This window comes from Mesoplodon mirus (genome assembly GCF_964341445.2).
Source record: "Mesoplodon mirus genome assembly, chromosome: 3".
NCBI lineage: Eukaryota > Metazoa > Chordata > Mammalia > Artiodactyla > Ziphiidae > Mesoplodon > Mesoplodon mirus.
The window spans coordinates 77,949,372-77,968,541 of record NC_138978.1 but is presented as its reverse complement, the minus strand read 5'-3'; positions in this window follow the sequence as shown (position 1 = coordinate 77,968,541).

The following is a 19,170-nucleotide window of genomic DNA, read 5'->3' as shown; positions in this document are numbered from 1 at the left end:
ATGTGACCTTCCTAAATTTGAAGGGCATCCAATCAAAGAAGTTAAGGTGTCGCTCACCTCTGGCTCTTGGAGGGATCACTAGGCAGTCTACCCAGTGTATACTAACTGCAAAACACGGTCATGGTTTTGAAACACCTATGTTCCAGGAAAGTTTTTTGAGGTGCATGGGGAAGTTTTACTTTTTTTTTTTTTGACATGAAGCAAAAAATAAATCACCAAGCTGTTTGTGCACAGGGCTTCTTAAGAGGGCAGTAGAAGGAAGGAATGGGCAGAAAAGACGATCTCCTCTGAAGTGAAGGTCGTTTTTCCAAAAGAGTAGGATTTAGTCTCAGTTTAAGGAGAACACTTTTAAATAGCTGGGACGGCTCCAAACTGCAGTTTAGGGAACGAGTGCTCCAAAAGAACAGTGCTTTAAAAGTCCTGGCAAGGCAGCAAGAGGATGAACAGTTGGTTTTGCATAGTTTTGAATATAGGAGTAAAGAAGCAGAGGCATCTCTGACTAAAAGGCCCTAAGATCCTATGGCATCAATGGGTCAGTTGCAGGGGGCAGGGTGTCTGGGGGGCGATATTTCTCTCTCAACATCTCCCAGGGCCCTCCCTACCCCACCCCCCTACTCCCTTCACCCTTCCTCCCTCCACTGTTGGGTCCCCAGGGACAGCACTTCTTAAGCTGGAGCGCTCAGGCACCATCTCTGCAGTCTGGATTCTTCCTGGAGCCTGGCAAGTTCTGGGACAGGAAGCCAGGTCTGCAAGGCCGCTGGGGTGCAGTCGGACTTGGAGGCCTGGAGGGGAACTGGAGCCCTGAAGCCCACCCATGTCCTTGAAGCCGAGGGAGGAACACATCCTCCTAACGGTACTTCTCAGGGGTCAGCATGATCCCCATCCGACGGTGATCCATACTCACTTGAGGCAGCAAGGACTGCCTCTAACTGGCCCCCTCGATTCCGCCTTAAGGTTCCTTGCACATATATGAGAGCGCAGGCCCTGGATCTCTTTAGTCAGCTGAGCCCAGTGCTGCCGGGGTCCCTCCAGTCCCATCCCCCAGCCCCCGCCTCTGGGACTGTATCTAATAGAAGAAAGAGCACAGAGGAATTGGCTGAATCAAGGAACCTGGGAGCCTGGGTATGAGTTTGAAGACGGAGAACCTAAGGTGCAATTACATATTATTGGAAACTCTTGTGGGGTGTGTGGGGGGAGGTTAGGAGGCTGAGAGGCTGAGTCGACCTGGTGAGTCCAGCCCCAGGACACCACACAGCCCCGCCCCCCTTTCCTGTCATCAGACAAGGGGTGCCGCAACTCCAGCCGGGACTCTGCACTTCCCACTCCCTGATTCTCCTCCAGAAGAGCAGGTGGCCCCGCTCTGAGGGCAGCGGCAAGACAACGGACCAAGGCCCCCTGCACTAAGGCGCTACTGGAAGCTCTTCCTGAACAGCAGTGCTGGCTTGGAGCGAACCCGTGCACCGCCAAAGTTGGTCTCGTGCTGCAGCTGAGGGATGCAGGCTGTAAGTCAGCTGCCCTGGCTTTAAATCATCAATCAGCCCCCCTCTTTAAGTCAGGTGGCCCGACTTTAAATCACTGTGTGCCCCTCAAGCCTGCAACTTCAAAAGTTGGGAACTTCACTTTGATCCCAGAACCTCACATAGCTGAATGCACACTGTAGTCACCCCCAAGCCTGGCTTAGAGGAAGGATATAAGGTAAGGGGATTGGCATGCACTCATGGCGATGAGAGTGTACTTCATGTACCAGAAGGGTCTAGGCACTCTGGGGTACAGCAAGCAGTGCACGATACAGCAGCTCCCTGGCAAAGCTGGTGAGGCCCAGGGAGAGCAGGCACACCCATGCGTGCAGAGGTTCCAGGACGGGAGCTGGGGCACAGCCAGCCGGGAGGGTGTGAAAGCGGAGGATCTGAGCCTTCTTGAGAAAGGCAGACACAGAGGATGGATGAGAAACAAAGACCAGATGAAATATGGATTTGAAAAACACACCCTGCTCTTGAAATTGGGGTGGGGGGCACCCCAGATTTAAGTCTTCTTACTCCCCAGTACCTAGTGCTTTGGCATTTGCCCAATTACTTATAAAATTTACTGATAATATCTAACCCATAGAATACTGCATTTGTAGTGGTTTTGTGTGTTTATGTTACTATAGTGGAATTACCTTTTCTACAAGAAAAATGTATATTTTCTGAAATAAATTAAAACCCCTTTTTAAAAAGAACTATATCAGACGTCCCTGGTGGCACAGTGGTTAAGAATCTGCCTGCCAATGCAGGGGACATGGGCTCGAGCCCTGGTCAGGGAAGATCCCACATGGCACGGATCAGCTAAGCCCATGCACCACAACTACTGAGCCTGCAGGCCACAACTACTAAAGCCCTCACCTAGAGCCGGTGCTCCACAACAAGCTCAACAAGAGAAGCCACCGCAATGAGAAGCCCACGCACCGCAACAAAGAGTAACACCCGCTCGCTGTAACTAGAGAAAGCCCACGCGCAGCAACGAAGACAAATGCAGCCAAAAATAAATTAATTTTTTTAAAAAGTACTATATCCTTCCGTACATGTTCTCTGGGAAGAACAGAGAGGAGTGGGAGGGTGAGAAAGACCAAAACTTAGTGCACATCCCTGATGCAGGTTCTCTGCTGGCTCAGATAGTTTTATCCCCACTTTTACAAAGGAGGAAATAAGCTCAGAGAGGTTTAGCAATTTTCCCAAAGCCAAACAGCTATTCAGTGGCAGAACCAGGATCTGAACCAAGTCTGTTACCTTCAAAGCCTAAGCCCTCATCACAACAAAACTCAATTAATATTTACATTTATCGAATTACATTGCAACCTGGGGAGTTCTTGGCATAATCCTGAATAAGAATGAGAAAGAAAGAAATAGCATTGTTCCTACAGTCAATCAAAAATTTTGGAGCAGCTGCTAGATGCCTGGCCCTTTTTGGCGTTCAGCAGTGATCAAGACAGGAAGAGTCCAGCTTTCCTGAAGCATGTAGTGGGGAGGAGAGATGGGTGCAACTTGAGCGAGGGATTTCACCTTGCTGGGCCTCTGTTTTCTCATCTGGAAAATGGGATGGGGTGTTTCTCATTTTGTGGGATTGTCCAGCCCTCACATTCTCTGATTCCATAAGAAGCATTTGTTTTCCTGTTTCTTTAAAATTCATTCAGGCCATGAGCTGTGATGAATGTCGTTAGCTCTCCCCAGATCACTCTATTTCCACCCATTTCCTGTGATCAGTTCTTTCCCCCAACATGACTCACAATCAATCAAGTCACAGAAGCTAAGGGGCACCCAGCAGAAGAATTCCAGCCCTGGCTTCTCAGGAGCTCTGCGGTCTACCTGGCCAGGTAAACTTAACTCACCTGGGACACAAGGTGGCCATCCCTGGTTTCGCATCAACATGATCTCAGGCACAAACGTCCTTGTTTTGCCATTTTTTCTTTAAGTTACTTGTTGAAACAACTGCACAGATATGAAAAAGATATAATATCAGGCATCCTCTGCCCCAGTGCCTACTAATACATGATTTTCTGCCACTTTAATGATAAAGAGAGAACATTCCAGTATCCCACTGCCCTTATTATTTTTCATTTTTGTTGATATTTGTACTAAATACATCTTTCAATATTTTAAAAACGGAACATTTATTTAGGTTGTTCCACACACAGCCTTTAGTGGTAAGGGTTTTGTTGTTATATTTCTATTGTGTTTCCTTTAAAAATCATTATACTGTTTAAATGGATTAAGTCAATTTTATAGGCATTTATCATATGATATTAATGAAATTAATACATAGAGGGCAGTAGTACATGTTGATTGGACTTGAGAGTCTCTATTAGCACAGTTAAGTATAAATATTATCTATATCTATATATATATAAGCTAAATTACATGCCGAGTGAGATTCTCCTACTCTTTCCACTCTGTGCCCCTCAAGCCTGTGAGAAATGGAATATTTCTTGCCATCTCAGTAAACAAAGGATGTCACAGTCATCAGTCCTTGCAGCCTTCCAGTATGAGCCGCGAGCCCTGAGGAACTCAGGATATGCAAATACAGAATGCAGGCCCCAGAGCGCTGAGGTGCATATGAAAGGAAGGAATTCAGTGAGCCCAGACTCTGGCATCTTCGCAAACAAAGAAAAGCGTTACATTCCTCAGGTCGGAGAGCTGGTTTTCCTTAGTTAACAATCACCTGTTGATGTTCCCCATTACCTGCGCCAGTCCCCTGCCCTGTCCCCTCCCCCCGGTACTTTAGCTCAGGGAGGAAGGAGCGCAGAAGGACTCGGCTGAATAAGGGGCCTGCGAGCCTCGGGAGGAGTTTTCAGCCTCTTGCCCCGCAGTCGGGAGGAGGGGCGCTGACGCTGCAGCCGGACCCTGTGCCTCCCTTGCCCCGTTTCCCCTCAGGACGCTCAGGCCGACCACCTCCCCACGCCCCCCAGGCCCCGCGAGCCAGGCCGAGGGCAGAGGCGAGAGCAGGGACCGAAGTTCCCCGGGACCAGACACTGGGGGCCGCTCTTTCTGCACAGCAGCGGTGGGTGGCAGCGAACCCCTGCCCCTCAGAAGCTGGTCTTGTGCTGCCGCCCGGGCACCGGACCAGGCGGAGGGTCGGCACCCACTTACCCGGCGCACCGTCTGCATGACTGTCGCGGCTTCGGCCGCCGGGGCCCCTCCACAGCCGGCAGCCTCAGTGACGCCGCCCTCCCTTCGGGCTCCGGGGCAGGTCCGTGAGGGCGGAGGGAAGAGACCCCGAGCCGGGAGTTGCAGCTCTGAGGAAACGTGGGCTCCGTTCTGGGCGCAGGGGGTGGGACGGCTCTGCACCGAGGCCTTCCGGGAGGGAGGGGGGCGCCGGGGGAGGGAGCCGCCAGGAGCGCAGGGCCCCAGCGGGGGTCCTGGAGGGGCGGCCCGGCCTGGGGGCCCCGCCCACTGCGACCGCAGCCCAGGCATTTTTCCAGGAATCCTACACTAAAAAGTTAGAAAGATACACGGTCTATAGTAAATATTCACAAATGATTGGTGCTGCTGTGCTTACTTTCCTACTAAAGGTGTAAAATCCATAAAACACTTTAAGTTCAAAATAAAATATGAATTTTTACCTTTCTAATTATGTCTCTGCTATTCACAATTGTCGTTAATGGTTCAGAGAATGTGGCATCACTAGTTAAAAATGAGCTTGTTAAAAAAAATTGAACTCAGGCCCACCGGGCCTACTGAATCACAATCTGAACTTTTACAATCTCCCCAGTGTATATGTGTACCCATGAATAGTTGAAAGGTACATTCCTACCTCGACGGTGTCTTTTCTGTCTGAGAAATACGCACATTTTATCCAATTTGATATAAATAAAACACTCAAAAATGCATATGCCTGTGTTGAAACCATCATTTTACCATTTCTTTTCCAGATAAGTATAGTCTCTATACTGGTTTTGTGGATCACATGCCACACTCTTTTCTTGTAGTTAGAAATAAGGTAGAGAAAGTTACTTTGTAAAATTTATTTATTTATTTATGTATGTATGTATGTATGTATTTATTTATTTGTGGATAATTGAGGACACTCTTCTAAATTAAAACCAGTTCTCTTAACTTGCTGTTTTCTTCTTGAGTCACATTATTAACTATTCCCGTGGCCTGATGGCATGTGTACTTTTAATTTCAGGGACTGCTCACATTCCAGGATATGGCCATAGATTTCTCTCAAGAGGAGTTAGAATGCCTGGACCAAGGTCAGTGGGAATTGTACAGGGATGTGATGTTAGAGAAGTATAGGAACCTGCTCTCCTTGGGTGAGGATACCTTCCTTCCAGAATTCCTTATCCAACCACAGGGTTTAGAGTCCTTCATTTGTAGAATGTCTCCTGGAATCTTCTGCTTCTTACAGTAGGGTTTCAGATTGCAATGTTTCAGGAAATATTGGGAGTTTGTGGGTATAATTTATCTTATTCTATTAAAATTGCAGCCTCATAGCACAGGGAGAGCAGCTCGGTGCTTTGTGACCACCTAGATGGGTGTGATAGGGAGGGTGAGAGGGAGAGAGATGCAAGAGGGAAGAAATATGGGAACATATGCATATGTATAACTGATTCACTTTGTTAAAAAGCAGAAAATAACACATCATTGTAAAGCAATTATACTCCATAAAGATGTTAAGAAAATAATTAAAAAATAATAAAATTGCAGCCTCCATTTTAATATACTTTGTAACTGCTTGGGATGTGTCTATATGAACTGTGTACTATATGCTTCTGTTATAGTCCTTACAATATTTTATTGTCTTATTTTCTGTAACAATTTTCCATGGAATCTTTGGGCTTAAGGTATACTAAAAGGGAGACTTTGATTCTGGGACTTCCCTGGTGATGCAGTGGTTAAGAATTCGCCTACCAATGCAGGGGACACAGGTTCGATCCCTCGTCCGGGAAGATCCCACTTGCCACGGAGCAACTAAGCCAGTGGACCACAACTACTGAGCCTGGGTGCCACAACTACTGAAGCCGGTGCGCCTTGAGCCTGTGCGCCATTTATATTTTGGAGAATAAAACCACCTCTGAGTGATCAAAATTTAGACCAGCTAGTCAAAATGCTTTATCACCTATTCTTCTAAAACACTGATCAATGGAACAAGTTTTACTAGGGATAACAGTGTAATTGTATTCTGGAGTTCATATCGGCAATATGGTTTATGACCTTGATGCTGCATCACGATGTTTCAATGGTATAACTGCTATTAATTGTCTGTTCAATGATTAAAGTCTCACATGATCTGAGTTCAGACTGGAGTCATCCTGGTTGCTTTCTGTCTATGGCAGATTTCTTCCAGTATGAAAGGACAAGAGCAAAAAGGCTTACTTTACAAAATGTCTGCAAACTAAATGATGATATAATCTACATTCAATTAATTTATACATACCCTACTGTAGAACAGGGTTTGTTACGGTGGCAGAGCCCAGTAATTATGTAAAACTGAAACCTTTATCTGCACTGGTTCAAGTCCTCTTCCTAAGAATATGTTTATAATCAACATTCTTTCACAAATTACCCAATTTAATTCACCATAGCATTCCTCATATTAACTAAATGGAAAATCCTAGGTTATATACAAATCCAGAAAGGGCCAAAAATCATCAGCCCCCATGGATGACTACAACCCATTGCTGAGGCATTCAAATTACTTATTAAAGAACCACTGTGTCCATCAACATCATCAATTTATATATTATTGCCCCAATGCTAGCCTTAACCCTGGCTCTCACAACATGAATTCCTCTTCCCATATCTTATCCATGAATTCATATAAATGTAGGCATACTATTTATATTAGCCATATCACACCTAGCCCTTTATTCCATTTATTCCATCCTCTGATCTGGATGAGCTTCAGATTCAAAATACTCACTCACTGGAGCCCTAGGGACAGTAGAACATACAATCTCATATGAAGTAATGTACCAGTTATTCTCTTCTCAGTCTTACTGATAAATGGATCATTTACACTTTCAACACTTTCAATTATTACACGAGAACACCTATAACAAATTTTCTCCTGACCGCTACCCAGAATTTGATTATCTCCCCAGTAGCAGAAATCCAATGAAACCCCACTTGATTTAACAGAAGTAGAATCAAAACCTGTAATTGTCTTCAGTGTAGAAAATGTAGCAGGCCCACTCACCCTGTCCTTCCTAGAGAATACGTCAATTTCCTTACAATAAACATTTCCACAACAATCTATTTTTAGGAGCATTTGACAATCCCTAGGTGCCAGAATTATAGATTCTTTCATCTTGTGAATATAGTTTTTTTTAAAAAATAATTTTTATAGTTTTACTATCTTTAAACAAAATGTACTCCATTGCTGTGGAATATTCCTTCATAGGAGCGTGCATCGTTCATTTCTGCATCCGCTTGTGATGGCCTTCAGCTTCTTTCAGGTTTGGCTCCTGTGGCTGCAGAGTCCATGTCCGTGTGTCCTGGTGCAGGGCTGTGGGGTTTTTGTTCAGCTGGGAGGAACACTCTTGGTCTGTGTGCATGGACTTCGCTCTCTGAGGCCCGATTGTTTCAGAAGTGGTTGCACCCCCCGCTGCGCACCAGGCTTCCCATTGCTCCACATGCTGATGATATTTGATACTGTGTCTTCATGTCTGACATTCTGGTAGGAGTTTCCACAGTAGTTTTCTTATGGTTTTAATCCCTCGGTTGTTAGTGAAGTTGTGCATCTTGTGGTATTCATGCACTACTTCCTGTTGTTTTTAAAAAAGTTTTAAAAATCGTGGTCAAATACACAAAACATAAACTTTACTATCTTAACCATTTTTAAGTGTACATTTCAGGGTCAAGAAGTAATTCTCAGTGTTGTGCAAACCTGACTGCCATCGTCCTCCAGAACTCTTTCATCTTGCAAAATTGAAACAGTCCCCATTAAACACTCAGTTCCCATTGTCCCTCCCTCAGCCCCTGGCACTCAACATCTTACATTCTGTCTCTATGTTTCCGACTGCTCTAGGGGCCTTGTATGAGTGGATCAAGCACTGTTTGTTTTTTTGTGTCTAGCTTACATCACTGAGCATAGTGCCCTCAAGGTTCATCCCTGCTGCAGCCTGTGTCAGAATTGCCTCCCTTTTTAGGCTGAATAACATTCCCTTGTATTGACGGACCATGTTTTTCTTCTCCATTCATCCGTTAGTGGACACATATAATATCGACATTCATTTCTCCTGTCATAATGTTTGTGGAATAACGTCAGAATATCCTATGAATCAAAAGTCATTTGCCATTAACTTTTTTTTCTTAAACTTTTTAATGTGAAAAACATCAAAGCTAAGAAAAGGGAAAAATACATGTCAGCTTCACCTGTGTTCAGGACCTAATGCTTTACGGATTCACTTTATGGATTCAGTTTATTCCCTGTGTGTGTGCTATGTACATGTGTGTGCATGTGCCTGTTTGCATACATATGCTGTGCATGTGTATAGGTAATGTGCACTTGCACACATTAGTTAGTGTGCACTTTCTCACGTTAATGTGTTCATGGGCATATGCGTGCATGTGTGTTCATATGCTAGTGTGTGAATATATTTGTGCTGTGCACCTGCACATGTTTGTGTGTGTGCTGTGCCTGCCGGTGTGCACAACTGTGTGTTTGCTGGAACCACTTGTAGATATATCCACATGCAGCTGCTCTAACAATCCTGCATAGCCACGTAAAGGTCACAGATCTCGGGGATTTAAATGGATGGAGCAGGATGTCCTGACACAGAGTCTGTCTTCCAATGACTGTCACTGTCTCAGTAACATCCTTCACACCTTCTTTAAGCCCCATTCAGGGTCCAGTTTAAACCCCCATTACATTCAGTCACCTGACTCAGGTCCCCTAAAGCTACAATGTCACAGTTGGAGAGCCTGGCCAAGGCTGGGGGTGCCCCTCCTGTTGGCCTGGCCTCCAGGCCCTGCACTTGGCTCCTGTGTTCCTATCTCTCAGCCAGGCCCCGACTTGGATGGGGCCGCCACCTCTTTCCTCGCAGGGTCCCATCGCCCAGTCAAGGGGGCTCATTCTCCCAATCTCAGCATCAGAAGTGGGGGCGTGACAGTCCCCACTGGGTCTCCTTCATGTGAGACCTTGTGCTTTTGAAAGAGCAGGCGCCGTGCCCTCGTGGGTGGGGGCTGTGTGGTAACATGCGGACCACGATGGGCAGGTGGGTCACCAGGTGGGCCGAGCCAGTGTGCAAGGAGTTCCGTGGTGGGTTCTCCTCTCCAACGGCTTCTGTGCCCCTACCTCACCCCATGCCTCTCCTCGAAGACAGCACGGTGCCAGGGACAGGAGCCATGGGAGCCGTCAGCCACCGCCCCCTCTACACACACAAACACACACACGCACACACACACGCACACGCTGCAGGGAAGCAGGACCTGAGTGCAGGGCTCTCAGCGGCCCTGAGCGCCCTGCCCGGAATCGGCCAGCAGAATGGACAGACCGGGTCTCCCGGCCCGGACCATGCAGGACTGTCCTGCCTGGGCTTCCAGTGTGGCAGCCTCCTTCTGGAAGCCTGGGAGGCTGGAATCAGGCCACTTCTTGTCTGTCCTGGCAGCAGACGGGGCTGCACTCTAAGAAGTTCGTGGCTCACCCGTGGATCCTGACCATCAGGTGGCCAGAGATATTGGTAACATTTCGGTTTTGCCTGTTGAAATGTTTAATGACAAAGATTTTGTTCAGTTTCCTTATGTGGGTGTCCAAAGATGAGAGACCCATGTGTGTCATCTGTACCTCCTACGAGATCAGCCCTAAGCTAGTTTAAACATGATCAAGTTCTGTCTACATGGTGGATTTAGACCTCTGCATGTCCTATCTACTGATTATGTTTAGAGCTGACCATGTGTTGTCTATAATAAGAAGATTTAGACCTGACCATGTTCTGTGTATGCTAGGACTATGGGAACCTGGGTAGAAAACCTGCCTGGCCTCAGTACTGGTAAGCTCCGTGCCCACATCTGAAGGTCAGTGCTTAGATGTCTGGGGTCTGGAGCTGAGGTGGGCTTGTCTAAATAACAGCGCTCTTCTGAGTGTGCTTACCTGGTCCTCCCAAGGGTCAGTGCTATGGTCGGGGACTTAGTCCTAATCCCCGCAAGTTTCACCTTCCCTGGGGCTCGTGGAGAATCCACAGAAGGGCTACCTGGCAATAATTCCAATTCACCAGCACATGCATGGTGCGTAGGGAGGCAGGTTTAGCTGGTGAATTGGTTGCAGGGCACGCAGATCAGGCAAAAGGCCGATGGGTAACAGCTGAGGTTGCTGCTGAGCTCTCCTTCCAGTCTACCGTCCCTACTCAGAAGTGTCCAGAGCTTCCCCTTGGCTTTCAAGCCCTGCTGTCCTGTGAGTTATCTCAACAAGCATGGGAGACAAGAAAGGACTGAGGCTGCCAGAACCAAGCAGTGTGTTCACCTCTAGCATGAAAGCTTTAAAAACAGGTACAATCAACAGAACCAAAGTGAAAAGAGGAGGACTTCTCTGGTACAAGTGTGGGGAGAGGAGACCCACCTGCCACTTTTTCCCATCCCAGGAGGTCCCAGGAACACAGCATGTTTCCACATTAGGGGAGCCACCAGCAGAGCCATGGTGTCCTGACCAAGGAGACATGTGACCCCAGGTGCAGGTTCTAGGGAGGTGAGGTCACCCTGGAAACTGTGCATGTGTGACCCAAGTTGGGGGAGTCTGGGGAGGGCAGTTCTCCCTGGGACTGTGGACATGTGACTCAGGTGGAGGGGTCTGAGTAGAAGGGGTCACCTGTTGAGAGACAATGTGTGACTTTAGGTGCAGGGTCTGGGGAGGTGGGGTCACCGTGGTGAGTGTGGATGTGCGACCCCAGGTAAAGGGTGTGGGGACTCTGCACAAAGAAGAAGTGTCCATGTACACAATGGAAGATTAGCCATGGAATACAATGAAACAGTGCCGGTTGCACCACCATATAAGGACCTAGAGATACACCCAACTTGAAGTAAGAAAGAAACTGAAAGAGAGATATCCTACGACATCACTTCTAGGTGTAACCTAAAAATTGATACTCATGAACTTATTTCCAAGAGAAGGAAAATCATGGATTAAGAAAAAAAAAATTATGTTTAACCAAATGGAAAGGTGTAAGGAATGTATGAATTAGGATATGGGGGTTAAAAGACATGTACTAATACATATTAAATATGTAATCACAAAATACCTATGGAATACCAAGAGAGGTCCACTCAACACTCTGTAGCAACCTACACGGGAAAGGATTCAAAGATGAATAGACAGATACATTGATATGATAAACCAGATTCTGTACACCTTGGAGAAACAACATTTTTTTATCAAATTGGCTCTGATACCTAATAAAAATTAAATTAAAAAAAAAAACAACAAGTAAGGAGATATAAGTTCTTGAGGGTTTGCGCTGGCACATTCCACTCTAATTTGAAGCCTACTAACACGATTTCCAGGAAAGCTCTGTTGCCCAAAAACCCAGAGTTGGAAATGTAGAAATGCTGACACCTTGTGGCCGTTTCCTGCAAGAGCGGCTTTAAACCCACACATAATGGTCACTTAACATTCACAAGGCCTCAGGGCTGTAAAGGACACTGCCCTAAAAAAATTGTGCTGAGGTAGGGAATGGCCAAAAAAATTCAAAACAGGCAAAATTTTCAAGAAGATAGTATGGAGACGTAAGTCTTACTCACTGTCTTTTCAAAAAAAAAAAAAAAAACGAAAATGGATAAAAGCTCAACCTCAGGAATTATTACACTCATGCAAATCTAATCTACAAAAAGGTTTCAACTCACACCAGTCGACTGACCTCGAGCAAAAAGTCTACAAACAATAAATGAAGGGGTTTTAGGGAACTGTGTACCCTCTAGCTGCTGGTGAGATGTAAAGTGGTAACAGCCAATAATGAGAACACAAAGGAGCTGCGTTTAAAAGTAAAAATTGAGCTAACATTCGATGGAGTAGGCCCACCCCTGGGCCTCTCACCTGAGAAGACCAGAATCGAGAAGACACAGGCTGAAACAGCTGCACTGCAGCCATATTCACAATAGAGAAGACATGGAAGCAACCAAAATGTCCATCAACAGATGAATGGATAAAGAAGAAGTGGTCCATGTACACAATGGAATATTAGCCATGGAAACCAATGAAACACTGCTCTTTGAGGCACCATAGAAGAGCCTAGAGATAATCACGGAACATGAGGTAACTCGGAAAGCAAAAGCCATATATCCTATGATATCACTTATAGGTGCTATCTAACAACTGACACAAATGTACATATTTCCACAGAGAAAGACAATCACAGACTTAGAAAACAAAGTATGCTTATTTAAAAGGAAAGGTGGTGAGAATGGATAAATTAAGATTAGGCTTATCATACGTATACAAATACGAATTAAATACATATAACAAAAAGGCCGACCACATAGCAAGGGAGGTCTAGGGAACACTCTGTAATAATTTACATGGGAAGAGGTTCTGTACATGAATAGCCATATTTAGTGTACAAATTAACCAGATTGTGTACGCCTAGGACAAAGAATACTCTAATCATTACCCCGATTAAAAAATATTAAAACAACGAACAAGAAGTAATAAGACATAAACTCATAGGGGTTTTTCCTGCCACATTGCATTCTAATTTACAACCGAGGGACACGACTTCCAGAAAGGCTCTGCTACGCTAGTAACTAGATTTGGTAATGGAGAAATGCTGCCGCCTTGTGGCCGTTTCCTCAAACCGCAGCTTTACAGCCAGTGCTAATGGTCACTAAATATTCACAATCATTGCAGGCTTGTAAATGACAACAACCTCAAAAGAAAATCCTGGGGTCTAAAATCGACCAAAAAATTCATAAGAGGGCAACCATCCAGGAAGAAAATTTCAAGAGGTATATTGTACTCACACTTTTTTTTTTTTTTAATTTATTTTATTTTATTTTTTTGCTTTATAACAAATTTAATCAGTTATACATATACATATGTTTCCATATCCACTCCCTTTTGCGTCTCCCTCCCACCCTCCCTATCCCACCCCTCCAGGCGGTCACAAAGTACCGAGCTGATCTCCCTGTGCTATGCGGCTGCTTCCCACTAGCTATCTACCTCACGTTGGTAGTGTATATATGTCCATGCCGCTCTTTCACTTTGTCACAGCTTACCCTTCCCCCTCCCCATATCCTCAAGTCCATTCTCTAGTAGGTCTGTGTCTTTATTCCTGTCTTACCCCTATGTTCTTCATGACATTTTTTTTTTCTTAAATTCCATATATATGTGTTAGCATACAGTATTTGTCTTTCTCTTTCTGACTTACTTCACTCTGTATGACAGACTCTAGGTCTATCCACCTCATTACAAATAGCTCAATTTCATTTCTTTTTATGGCTGAGTAATATTCCATTGTATATATGTGCCACATCTTCTTTATCCATTCATCCGATGATGGACACTTAGGTTGTTTCCATCTCCGGGCTATTGTAAATAGGGCTGCTATGAACATTTTGGTACATGTCTCTTTTTGAATTATGGTTTTCTCAGGGTATATGCCCAGTAGTGGGATTGCTGGGTCATATGGTAGTTCTATTTGTAGTTTTTTAAGGAACCTCCATACCGTTCTCCATAGCGGCTGTACCAATTCACATTCCCACCAACAGTGCAAGAGTGTTCCCTTTTCTCCACACCCTCTCCAGCATTTATTGTTTCTAGATTTTTTGATGATGGCCATTCTGACTGGTGTGAGATGATATCTCATTGTAGTTTTGATTTGCATTTCTCTAATGAGTAAAGATGTTGAGCATCCTTTCATGTGTTTGTTGGCAGTCTGTATATCTTCTGTGGAGAAATGTCTTTTTAGGTGTTCTGCCCATTTTTGGATTGGGTTGTTTGTTTTTTTGTTATTGAGCTGCATGAGCTGCTTATAAATTTTGGAGATTAATCCTTTGTCAGTTGCTTCATTTGCAAATATTTTCTCCCATTCTGAGGGTTGTCTTTTGGTCTTGTTTATGGTTTCCTTTGCTGTGCAAAAGCTTTTAAGTTTCATTAGGTCCCATGTGTTTATTTTTGTCTTTATTTCCATTTCTCTAGGAGGTGGGTCAAAAAGGATCTTGCTGTGATTTATGTCATAGAGTGTTCTGCCTATGTTTTCCTCTAAGAGTTTGATAGTGTCTGGCCTTACATTTAGGTCTTTAATCCATTTTGAGCTTATTTTTGTGTATGGTGTTAGGGAGTGATCTAATCTCATACTTTTACATGTCCCTATCCAGTTTTCCCAGCACCACTTATTGAAGAGACTGTCCTTTCTCCACTGTACATTCCTGCCTCCTTTATCAAAGATAAGGTGACCATATGTCCGTGGGTTTAACTCTGGGCTTTCTATCCTGTTCCATTGATCTATCTTTCTGTTTTTGTGCCAGTACCATACTGTCTTGATTACTGTAGCTTTGTAGTATAGTCTGAAGTCAGGGAGCCTGATTCCTCCAGCTCCATTTTTCGTTCTCCAGATTGCTTTGGCTATTCGGGGTCTTTTGTGTTTCCATACAAATTGTGAAATTTTTTGTTCTAGTTCTGTGAAAAATGCCAGTGGTAGTTTGATAGGGATTGCATTGAACCTGTAGATTGCTTTGGGTAGTAGAGTCATTTTCACAATGTTGATTCTTCCAATCCAAGAACATGGTACATCTCTCCATCTATTTGTATCATCTTTAATTTCTTTCATCAGTGTCTTATAATTTTCTGCATACAGGTCTTTTGTCTCCTTAGGTAGGTTTATTCCTAGATATTTTATTCTTTTTGTTGCAATGGTAAATGGGAGTGTTTCCTTGATTTGACTTTCAGATTTTTCATCATCAGTATATAGGAATGCCAGAGATTTCTGTGCATTAATTTTGTATCCTGCAACTTTACCAAATTCATTGATTAACTCTAGTAGTTTTCTGGTAGCATCTTTTGGATTCTCTATGTATAGTATCATGTCATCTGCAAACAGTGACAGCTTTACTTCTTCTTTTCCAATTTGGATTCCTTTTATTTCCTTTTCTTCTCTGATTGCTGTGGCTAAAACTTCCAAAACTAGGTTGAATAAGAGTGGTGAAAGTGGGCAACCTTGTCTTGTTCCTGATCTTAGTAGAAATGGTTTCAGTTTTTCACCATTGAGGACGATGCTGGCTGTGGGTTTGTCATATATGGCCTTTATTATGTTGAGGAAAGTTCCCTCTATGCCTACTTTCTGCAGGGTTTTTATCATAAATGGGTGTTGAATTTTGTCGAAAGCTTTCTCTGCATCTATTGAGATGATCATATGGTTTCTCTCCTTCAATTTGTTAATATGGCGTATCACGTTGATTGATTTGCGTATATTGAAGAATCCTTGCATTCCTGGAATAAACCCCACTTGATCATGGTGTATGATCCTTTTAATGTGCTGTTGGATTCTGTTTGCTAGGATTTTGTTGAGGATTTTTGCATCTATGTTCATCAGTGATATTGGCCTGTAGTTTTCTTTCTTTGTGACATCCTTGCCTGGTTTTGGTATCAAGGTGATGGTGGCCTCGTAGAATGAGTTTGGGAGTGTTCCTCCCTCTGCTATATTTTGGAAGAGTTTCAGAAGGATAGGTGTTAGCTCTTCTCTAAATGCTTGATAGAATTCGCCTGTGAAGCCATCTGGTCCTGGGCTTTTGTTTGTTGGAAGATTTTTTATCACAGTTTCAATTTCAGTGCTTGTGATTGGTCTGTTCATATTTTCTATTTCTTCCTGATTCAGTCTTGGCAGGTTGTGCATTTCTAAGAATTTGTCCATTTCTTCCAGGTTGTCCATTTTATTGGCATAGAGTTGCTTATAGTAATCTCTCATGATCTTTTGTATTTCTGTAGTGTCAGTTGTTACTTCTCCTTTTTCATTTCTAATTCTATTGATTTGAGTCTTCTCCCTTTTTTTCTTGATGAGTCTGGCTAATGGTTTATCAATTTTGTTTATCTTCTCAAAGAACCAGCTTTTAGTTTTATTGATCTTTGCTATCGTTTCCTTCATTTCTTTTTCATTTATTTCTGATCTGATTTTTATGATTTCTTTCCTTCTGCTAACTTTGGGATGTTTTTGTTCTTCTTTCTCTAATTGCTTTAGGTGCAAGGTTAGGTTGTTTATTCGAGATGTTTCCTGTTTCTTAAGGTGGGATTGTATTGCTATAAACTTCCCTCTTAGAACTGCTTTTGCTGCATCCCATAGGTTTTGGGTCGTCGTGTCTCCATTGTCATTTGTTTCTAGGTATTTTTTAATTTCCTCTTTGATTTCTTCAGTGATCACTTCGTTATGAAGTAGTGTATTGTTTAGCCTCCATGTGTTTGTATTTTTTACAGATCTTTTCCTGTAATTGATATCTAGTCTCATAGCATTGTGGTCGGAAAAGATACTTGATACAATTTCAATTTTCTTAAATTTACCAAGGCTTGATTTGTGACCCAAGATATGATCTATCCTGGAGAATGTTCCATGAGCACTTGAGAAAAATGTGTATTCTGTTGTTTTTGGATGGAATGTCCTATAAATATCAATTAAGTCCATCTTGTTTAATGTATCATTTAAAGCTTGTGTTTCCTTATTTATTTTCATTTTGGAAGATCTGTCCATTGGTGAAAGTGGGGTGTTAAAGTCCCCTACTATGAGTGTGTTACTGTCGATTTCTCCTTTTATGGCTGTTAGTATTTGCCTTATGTATTGAGGTGCTCCTATGTTTGGTGCATAAATATTTACAATTGTTATATCTTCTTCTTGGATCGATCCCTTGATCATTAGGTAGTGTCCTTCTTTGTCTCTTCTAGTAGTCCTTATTTTAAAGTCTATTTTGTCTGATATGAGAATTGCTACTCCAGCTTTCTTTTGGTTTCCATTTGCATGGAATATCTTTTTCCATCCCCTTACTTTCAGTCTGTATGTGTCTCTAGGTCTGAAGTGGGTCTCTTGTAGACAGCATATAGATGGGTCTTGTTTTTGTATCCATTCAGCCACTCTGTGTCTTTTGGTGGGTTCATTTAGTCCATTTACATTTAAGGTAATTATCGATATGTATGTTCCTATTCCCATTTTCTTAATTGTTTTGGGTTCATTATTGTAGGTCTTTTCCTTCTGTTGTGTTTCTTGCCTAGAGAAGTTCCTTTAGCATTTGTTGGAAAGCTGGTTTGGTGGTGCTGAACTCTCTCAGCTTTTGCTTGTCTGTGAACGTTTTAATTTCTCCATCAAATCTGAATGAGATCCTTGCTGGGTAGAGTAATCTTGGTTGCAGGTTTTTCTCCTTCATCACTTTAATTATGTCCTGCCACTCCCTCCTGGCATGTAGAGTTTCTGCTGAGAGATCAGCTGTTATCCTGATGGGGATTCCCTTGTGTGTTATTTGTTGTTTTTGCCTTGCTGCTTTTAATAGGATTTCTTTGTGTTTAATTTTTGACAGTTTGATTAATATGTGTCTTGGCGTATTTCTCCTTGGATTTATTCTGTATGGGACTCTCTGTGCCTCCTGGACTTGATTAACTATTTCCTTTCCCATATTAGGGAAGTTTTCAACTATAATCTCTTCAAATATTTTCTCAGTCCCTTTCTTTTTCTCTTCTTCTTCTGGAACCCCTATAATTCGAATGTTGGTGCGTTTAATGTTGTCCCAGAGGTCTCTGAGACTGTCCTCTGTTCTTTTCATTCTTTTTTCTTTATTTTGCTCTGCAGCAGTTATTTCCACTATTTTATCTTCCACCTCACTTATCCGTTCTTCTGCCTCAGTTATTCTGCTATTGATCCCATCTAGAGTATTTTTTATTTCATGTATTGTGTTTTTAATCGATGCTTGATTCATCTTTAGTTCTTCTAGGTCCTTGTTAACTGTTTCTTGCATTTTGTCTATTCTATTTCCAAGATTTTGGATCTGGGAAATAGAATCTTGGATCATCTTTACCATCATTATTCTGAATTCTTTTTCAGGTAGACTGCCTATTACCTCTTCATTTGTTAGGTCTGGTGGGTTTTTATCTTGCTCCTTCTCCTGCTGTGTGTTTTTCTGTCTTCTCATTTTGCTTATGTTACTGTGTTTGGGGTCTCCTTTTTGCAGGCTGCAGGTTCGTAGTTCCTGTTTTTTTTGGTGTCTGTCCCCAGTGGCTAAGGTTGGTTTAGTGGGTTATGTAGGCTTCCTGGTGGAGGGGACTAGTGCCTGTGTTCTGGTGGATGAGGCTGGATCTTGTCTTTCTGGTGGGCAGGTCCACGTCTGGTGGTGTGTTTTGGGGTGTCTGCGGACTTTTTATGATTTTAGGCCACCTCTCTGCTAATGGGTGGCGTTGTGTTCCTGTCTTGCTAGTTGTTTGGCTCAGGGTGTCCAGCACTGTAGCCTGCTGGTCGTTGAGTGAAGCTGGGTGCTGGTGTTGAGATGGAGATCTCTGGAAGATTTTCACCGTTTGATATTATGTGGAGCTGGGAGGTCTCTTGTGGACCAGTGTCCTGAAGTTGGCTCTCCCACCTCAGAGGCACAGCACTGACTCCTGGCTCCTCAATTTGGGATGATGTGTTGTCTATTCATGTATTCCGCAGATGCAGGGTACATCAAGTTGATTGTGGAGCTTTAATCTGCTGCTTCTGAGGCTGCTGGGAGAGGTTTCCCTTTCTCTTCTTTGTTCTCACAG